Source organism: Oratosquilla oratoria, unplaced genomic scaffold (assembly GCF_046742065.1).
Source record: "Oratosquilla oratoria isolate Oo_2021 unplaced genomic scaffold, ASM4674206v1 SCAFFOLD154, whole genome shotgun sequence".
NCBI lineage: Eukaryota > Metazoa > Arthropoda > Malacostraca > Stomatopoda > Squillidae > Oratosquilla > Oratosquilla oratoria.
Genome location: NW_027467509.1, coordinates 232056 through 240636, shown reverse-complemented (window position 1 = coordinate 240636; position 8581 = coordinate 232056).

The following is an 8581-nucleotide window of genomic DNA, read 5'->3' as shown; positions in this document are numbered from 1 at the left end:
TACTTATATCATCATCACTCCAACGTCTAATACAAGTTCCATTTAACATATGCTCTACTTGAGATGGGGAAAAAAATTATTTAAGTTATATTTAACCTTGGTATAAACATTTGTCACTTCTCCTTTGAGCACAATTCTTTCCTTACTCCATTCTTCCTTTTCTTTTAGCAATGCATCCCTCTGTTTCTTCACAGCCTCTAACTCTTGTTGCACAGCAATGACGTCACATAACTTTCCCAAGAGATCCTTGCCCTGAGATGACACTGGCTGGGCAGCAGCTGCATTGTTGGGGTTGCCTGCAAATTAACAATCATTAGGGACCATATACAGTCTCTCTCTCTCTCTCTCATCTAGCTAGCTATATCTACATTACATAGTATTTGTATTGTGACACGTATTTCATCTCTGTATTAGTAATCATATTGTATATCATAATTACTAACATGATATCATATTGTATATAATAAATACTAACATATAATGTATATCATAAATACTAACATGATGAGTTTACCAAATAATACAAGACATACCTTGAATTGGCACTGCTTGCAATGACTGCCTTGCTTCATTTTCATAGAGAAGTTCTAGCCTGCTAGGTTCTTTCTCCTTGTTGTGGGACACAGCAGTTGCATTGTCAGGATCATCTGTAAAAAAAATATATATATTTTTAACCCTCTATCTGTCACGGTCATTCTTACTTAACCTTCCTGACTCTCCACCTCTCTCTCTCTCTGTATTAGTAATCATATTGTATATCATAATTACTAACATGATATCATATTGTATATAATACTAACATATAATATATATCATAAATACTAACATGATGAGTTTACCAAATAGTATCAGACATACCTTGAATTGGCATTGCTTTCGATGACTGCCTTGCTTCATTTTCATGGAAAAGTTCCAGCCTGCTTGGTTCATTCTCCTTGTTGTGGGACACAGCAGTTGCATTGTCAGGATCATCTGTAAAAAATATATTGTTAACCCTCTATCTGCCACGGTCATTCTTACTTAACCTTCCTGGCTCTCTCCACCTCTCTCTCTCTGTATTAGTAATCATATTGTATATCATAATTACTAACATGATATCATAGTGTATATAATAAATACTAACATATAATGTGTATCATAAATACTAACATGATGAGTTTACCAAATAATACAAGACACACCTTTAATTGGCACTGCTTGCAATGACTGCCTTGCTTCAGTTTCATGGAGAAGTTCTAGCCTGCTAGGTTCGCTCTCCTTGTTGTGCGACACAGCAGTTGCATTGTCAGAATCATCTGTAAAAAATATATTTTTAACCCTCTATCTGCCATGGTCATTCTTAACTTTCCTGGCTCTCTCCACCTCTCTCTCTCTCTCTCTCTCTCTCTGTATTAGTAATCATATTGTATATCATAATTACTAACATGATATCATATTGTATATAATGAATACTAACATATAATATATATCATAAATACTAACATGATGAGTTTACCAAATAATACAAGACATACCTTGAATTGGCATTGCTTGCGATGACTGCCTTGCTTCAGTTTCAGGGAGAAGTTCCAGCCTGCTAGGTTCTTTCTCCTTGTTGTGGCACACAGCAGTTGCATTGTCAGGATCATCTGTAAAAAATATATATATTTTTAACCCTCTATCTGTTACGGTCATTCTTACTTAACTTTCCTGGCTCTGTAGATACGGTTTGCAAGGAGACACAGGGGAGAAATAAGGGAAAATGCAAGGGTAATTTTGTCCTTTTAACCTATGAAAATAATAACTTGAGCCCAGCACAAAATTACAGTCTAAGATGTGGGCATTGAAGTAGTACATTTGACCAACATTGGAAGGGTTAATGATTATAGTTGTCACACACACACACACACTTTCAACGAACGGACGGCTTGAAGAACGTTCTGAAGAAAAGTGCAGATTGTGGATCCCAACGCAAAGAGAAGTGCCTTTTTGTATTTGCAGGGTGGGGGGAAATTGCTCGTGGGGTAGTGGGAAAGTAAGGAAAGAGGAGAGGGGGAGGGATTGCTGGGGAAATGGAAGGTAATGAGGAGGTGGAGGAACTGGCCCTGACGGGCCGCCGAAAGGTGGACAAACGACCGCAAGACGAGCTGGATGATGACGACATGTCTAATAGGAATGTGAAGATTAGAGGTATAGATAGGAGCAATACAGTAGAAAGTGATGAGAATATTTTCAAGGGATTTAAAGAGGGTGGGGGGGACACCGACTGACAAGACTAGACAAGACTAGAAGAGAAGGTCGATAAGATGAACGAGGACTTGGAGCGTAGGTTCGGTAATGTTGACAGTATGATACGAAGAATTGAAAAATTGGAAGAACTAGAGAGGGCGAACAAAAACTTAACTAAGGAAATTGAAGAATTAAAACAACAGTTAAAAGAAGTAAAAGATGAGAATAAAGTCTTAAAGGAGAATAATATGGAGAACAAGGAGGGTTGGAAAAAAAATCAGGAAAATAGCAAGGTTGCATTCACTGACATAATCAGACAGCAAATGAATGAACAAACTGAAAACTCAGTTATTAAAGTGATGAGACAGAAGGAGAATATAGTAAGAGACTTAGCAGACAAAAAGAAATGTATAATTATATTAGGAATGGAAGAGAAACATAACCCAGATAGAACCACAAGAATCAAAGAGGAAAATGAAAAAGTAAGCCAATTACTAGAATCAGTTCAGGAAGATGAACCAGAAATTATGAAACAAATCGAAGAGAAATTTAGACTCGGAAAGTATAGCACAGACAAGACCAGACCAATTAAGATTAAATTCAAGTCACAAACAACGGCAGAGAATATCTTATCCAAAACAGGGAAACTAGCAACAAGTGAACAATACAAAAAGATATGGATAAAAAGAGAAATGAATAAAGAGGAAAGAGAGGAAGAAAAGCAGAAAAGACTGGAAGCTAAGGCAAAAAACGAGAACAGAACGGAGTCAGAGAAAGAGAGATTCTATTGGAGAGTAGTGAACATGAAACTAAGGAAGTTCGACATACAAAAGAAAAACATAAGGGAAACAGAGAACACAATGGAAGTGGCAGAAAACTAAGAGTGTCGTACACAAATATAGATGGATTAATAACAGGATTGAATGAGCTGAATGATTATTTGAAAGAAAAAGAACCGGACATAATGGGAATTGTAGAAACAAAATTAAAAGGCCCACTACCACCCAACAGTGTAGGACATGATGCATACAATTATTGGATTAGAAACAGAGAGAAAAAGCAAGGGGGTGGAGTTATGTTCCTGACTAAGAAGGATATAAACGTGAAAGGTGTCATATATGGAAAGAATACAGTAGAGATGATTATGATAGAAGTGGAAGACAGAGATAAGAAGAGCAGAAAATTTGTGATAAATTATGTGCCTCCAAAAACAGCCTCATGGGAGGAGAGTGAACATAAAAGTATGTTAGAGGACACAAAGATAACATTAAATAAAATAATGGAAGATGGAGGAAGAATAGTTATGATGGGCGACTTTAATTGCAAAGAAATCTGCTGGGAAGAAATGACAGTAAAGGGTGGAGATGACTCATGGGGAAACGCTCTACTTGAGATGATTATTGACCACACAATGACACAATGGATACAGGAGAACACTAGGTATAGAAATGAAGAAGAACCATCGAGACTAGACTTATTAATTACATCTGAACCTAGAATAGTGGACAAGATTGAATATAAAACACCAATAGGTAAAAGTGACCACATATTGATTGAACTGGAACTTAATGAAGAAAAATATATCAAAAGAAATGAACAATATAGAAAAGGAAGAATGATGTATGAAAAAACAAACTTTGATAAAATAAGAGAATTCTTTCAACAAGAAAACTGGGAAGAAATATACAAAGAAGAAACATCAGTGGAAAAGAAATGGAATATTTTGACAAAAATTTACAAAAAAGGAGTGGAAAAGTATGTCCCAAGACAAAAACAAGAAAAAGAATATGTAAAATGCTGGTACAACAAAAGTTGTAGGGAGTTAAAAGACAAAAGAGACAAAGCCTGGACCAGATGGAAAAAAGACAGAAAACCTGAAAAATGGAAAATATATACCAGTTATAGAAATGAATATGTACAAACATGCAGAGAGGAAAAGAGAAAATATGAAAAAGACGTCATAGAAAAATGTAAAGATCAACCAAAACTATTCTACAGATTTGTAAACAATAAACTGAAAAACAAACAGGACTTGGAGAAATTAAGACAAGGGGGAGTTGAATACACTGAGGAAATGGAAATGGCGGAAATTATGAACAAACATTTTAAATCAGTGTTTACAAGGGAGAACATACAACCTGAAGAGATTGAATGGAAAGAGAAAGTCCCCCCTATAGAAAAAATAGAAGTATCAAAGAATGAAATATTGATACAATTGAGTAATCTTGATGTCAGAAAATCACATGGACCAGATGAAATAGCAAACTGGATTCTGAAAGAATGCAGGAATGAACTGGCAGACAAAATACATAGCATAATAAGCAGTTCCTTGAAAGAAGGAAAAGTTCCAGAAGATTGGAAAAAAGCAAATATAGTACCTATATATAAAGGAGGAAATAAAGAAGAACCTACCAACTATAGACCAGTCTCTCTAACAAGTACAATAGCAAAAATTTGTGAAAGAATTATCAAAAATAGATGGGTAAAATACTTGGAAAAAACAACGTACTAAATCCAAGGCAATTTGGATTCAGACAAGGACGATCATGCGTCACCAATTTAATATGCTTCTATTCAAGGCTAATAGATATAATACAAGAAAGAGATGGATGGGCTGATTGTGCATTTCTAGACCTAAAAAAAGCTTTTGACAAAGTACCACATAAGAAGTTGCTTAAGAAACTAGAATCTGAAGGAGGAATACAAGGTAAATTACTAAATTGGATGGAAGACTTTTTGCAAGAAAGAAAAATGAGAGTAGTGATAAGAAACCAGCACTCAAAATGGAATGAAGTAATAAGCGGTGTCCCGCAGGGAACAGTCCTGGCCCCAATAATGTTTGCTATATATATTAATGATATGGATGAAGGAATTGAAAGCTATATGAGCTTCTTTGCAGACGATGCAAAACTGCTGAAAAGAGTGAAAACTGAAGAAGATTGTGAATCACTACAGAGAGATCTAAATAAAGTACAGGAATGGAGTAAGAAGTGGGAGATGGAGTTCAATACAAAAAAGTGTAGTATAATGGAATTTGGAAAAAGCAAAAACAGAATAACAGGATCATATAATTTGGGAGAAGAGGGAATAAAAAAAGTAGAAAATGAAAAGGACCTGGGAGTCATTGTTATGAATAATATGTCACCTGAAAAACATATAAATAAGATTTTTGGAGAAACTTATAATTTAATAAGAACAATCAAAGTGGCATTTACATACCTGGATGAAGAAATGGTGAGGAAAATCCTAATCACCCTGATAAGACCAAGATTAGAATATGCAGCAACAATATGGTCACCAAGTACAAAAAAAAATGTATAAAAAAACTTGAAAGAATACAAAGAGCAATTACAAAACTGGCACCAACACTCTCAAAACTATCATATGAAGAGAGACTACAAAAACTTGAACTACAGACACTAGAGCAAAGAAGAGAGAGAGGAGATTTGATAGCTATTTACAGAATCATGAAAGGCATAGAAATTACTGATAGAGAGAATCTGATAAAATGGGATGACAGAAATACAAGAGGACACGGAAAGAAAATAAAAAAAGACAGCTATAGAAGAGATTTGAAAAAGAACAGCTTTCCACACAGAGTAATAGACAGTTGGAACAAGTTAGATGAGAAAGTGGTGTGTGCAAAAACAATACATGAATTTAAAAATTGTTTAGATAAAATGAGAAATGAAGACGGGACCCCACGAGCATAGCTCCCCTTCCCGTAATATACAACTAGGTAAATACAACTAGGTAAATACAAACTAAGATTTATACTGTCCTCTCCCTCTCTCGTGCTAACATAATGATAATAATAACAATAGTGTTGAACTGAAATTTATTTGGCACTTATGAGAGTACCGAATATGACGAACTGCTATAACTGTCAATTTCCATGTTAAGTGCTCTCAGTATTTCAAATCCCTCAAACCTCTCAACCCCCCTCCCCTCTCTCTCTGGTCTATATACAACCATTATTCATACACTAGGTAGTGGTAATTATTATCTTCTTACCTTCGAGTTTTGGTATCCTTCGTGTGGGAAGAGCATCATACTTCAAGACTTAGGCACTGGTAGATCAAGAAGCTCGTACTTGAGTTGCCTCATAATCAGGGGATCCAAAATGAAGACTGCAGAGTCGTGCATTTTGAACATTAATAGTGTTCTTGTTTTCACACAGCTCAATCCATCTTTTACACACCTTATTTGCAGGGAAACGATGAAAATGAACATTTGGCTTATTTCCTCTTTGGTTTGAGCCACAACCCTTAATGGCACAATAAGCCATATTGTCAAGATCTATAAATACCGGTATATATAGATTTAAATTGCCAGAATATAACTGCGTGGAGCGGTGCGAGCGGAGGCACCTATTGAACCAACGAACCAGCTACAACTAACAGCGATGGGACGCGCAAACCCCACTTTGCGCAGCCAGTAGACGTCACGGCCCCGCTGCGCCAACACCCTCGAAATTCGGTCGGAAGTGGTTAGACCTGGTATAATCTTGGTCCGGATAGCATTCACAGTCGTGAGTTCGAAATCGGTTGTGATTGTCGTAGGATCAAGGTTGAATCCTGGTGTGGCACACAGTTCTTCAGAAATGCTCTGAGTTTTGCCAGAAAGAAAGGCGTAGACACATGTTATCGCCGACTCGCCTAAAGGGCAACGAATTATATAGAGTTGATGAAAGAGTTTCGGAGCAGTCCGGAATGTGCCATTCATAAACCATTGAGTGGAACAAGCAAAATAACGCCATCCTTCTTCAGTTGCAAAGGCAATAATCCATCTACTGCTATCAGCACCACTATCATAGAACATGAACTCCTGACCATCAAACATAGTCCATGAATCGTCCAGTTTTAAATCTTGCCGACAAGCGGGATCTTTCGGAAGAGCGTGGCGCTTATGGTTGCGAATCGTGCGTTTCACCGACTCTTGAGTTTCCAATCTCAGCACGCGCTGCGACAGGAAGATTAAAAACAGTATCGGCAATAATCTGACCTGTCTTTCCTCTGGTGACAGAAGCGTGCTCATTCATTTGAACCAGACTGGCCTTCGTGGCATCTACCTTAGAAGTATTAGAATTATGACTATGTTTTGTACCTTTGATTTCAATAGATATATCCAAGTCCGTGTGCATTGTTGCACTGCATTTCATAGCTTTTTTCCTTGAACACTCCCATCGTATAGACGGTTTGTTCACTCTTCGTGTACATATAACCATCGTAACAAAGTTTCTGTCCACTTTTTTTTTTATAATTTCCATGTTGGAATATATATATATATATATATATATATATATATATATATATATATATATATATATATATATATATATATATATATATATATATATATATATATCAAGGACTACTATTACACAGGTGCGCATCCAGATCCCTGGGTCCGCTAGCGGAGGCCAGTCCAGTGCAGGGTTGCCACTCCTAGTGTTTTCCCACTAGATCTATTATTTTTGCCTCAATCTATTAGTCTAGTGGTTTTTCGTTATGGATATCAAGAATCTAGTATATTATGAAGATCCTAATAAAAACGTTTAACTTTGCATTACGGAGCCAGATGCTAGATTGAAAAAGTTTGAGCCAAACACAGAAAAATAGTGCCAGATCTGGCACCAAAAGTGCTAAATGGGCAACCCTGCCTACTAATCGCGCAACCATCCTATAAGGTACAAAATAGCACAAAATATAGCAGGCTGTCACGCTCGCGTCGAAGTTTGTATCTGTTTTCGCAAAATTCTTCTGCATCATTTCTGTCTAATACTTCTCGAATTATCTCACGAAAGCATGATTTGTCATTGAGAGGTTTTGAAAATTAGCTATAACACATTCTCACGTACAGTTACTATGAATTGAATGTATATCGTACTCATACGAACTCCATAGAAATTGTCAGTCAAATTGGCGCACTTGTTATTTGTTTATAGTGCATTTGCGCGATTGATTGGTTACATTAGTACATAGATGTTTGCAGGACGGTTGAGGTTTGTAGTATCCGAATTATTAGTTTGTGCAATTTTTTAAGTGCAGAATCGTAAAGAGCAATGCAACAACAGTCTTGCATACAAGTGACGAGTTTAGCTCATAGTTTGGATTATTGCACCATGACAGGCAGTATACAGTTTTCTAACTTCAAAATGTTTTCATGTGTATGTTGCGTAATATAATTCGAACCTAGTAGTTTTTTTTTTCAATGTAGTAGTTTTTGGCAAGCTGTCTAGGTTTTATTCATTTTCCAGAGTGGCAACAGTGGTCCAGTGACTCCAGTGTGCTACTAGCAATGGAGGTGTTAAGGAGTTGTTATCCCGTCTTTCCCGCGTGGCTGCATTTAGAAGTGGATTGTATTTGTTTAT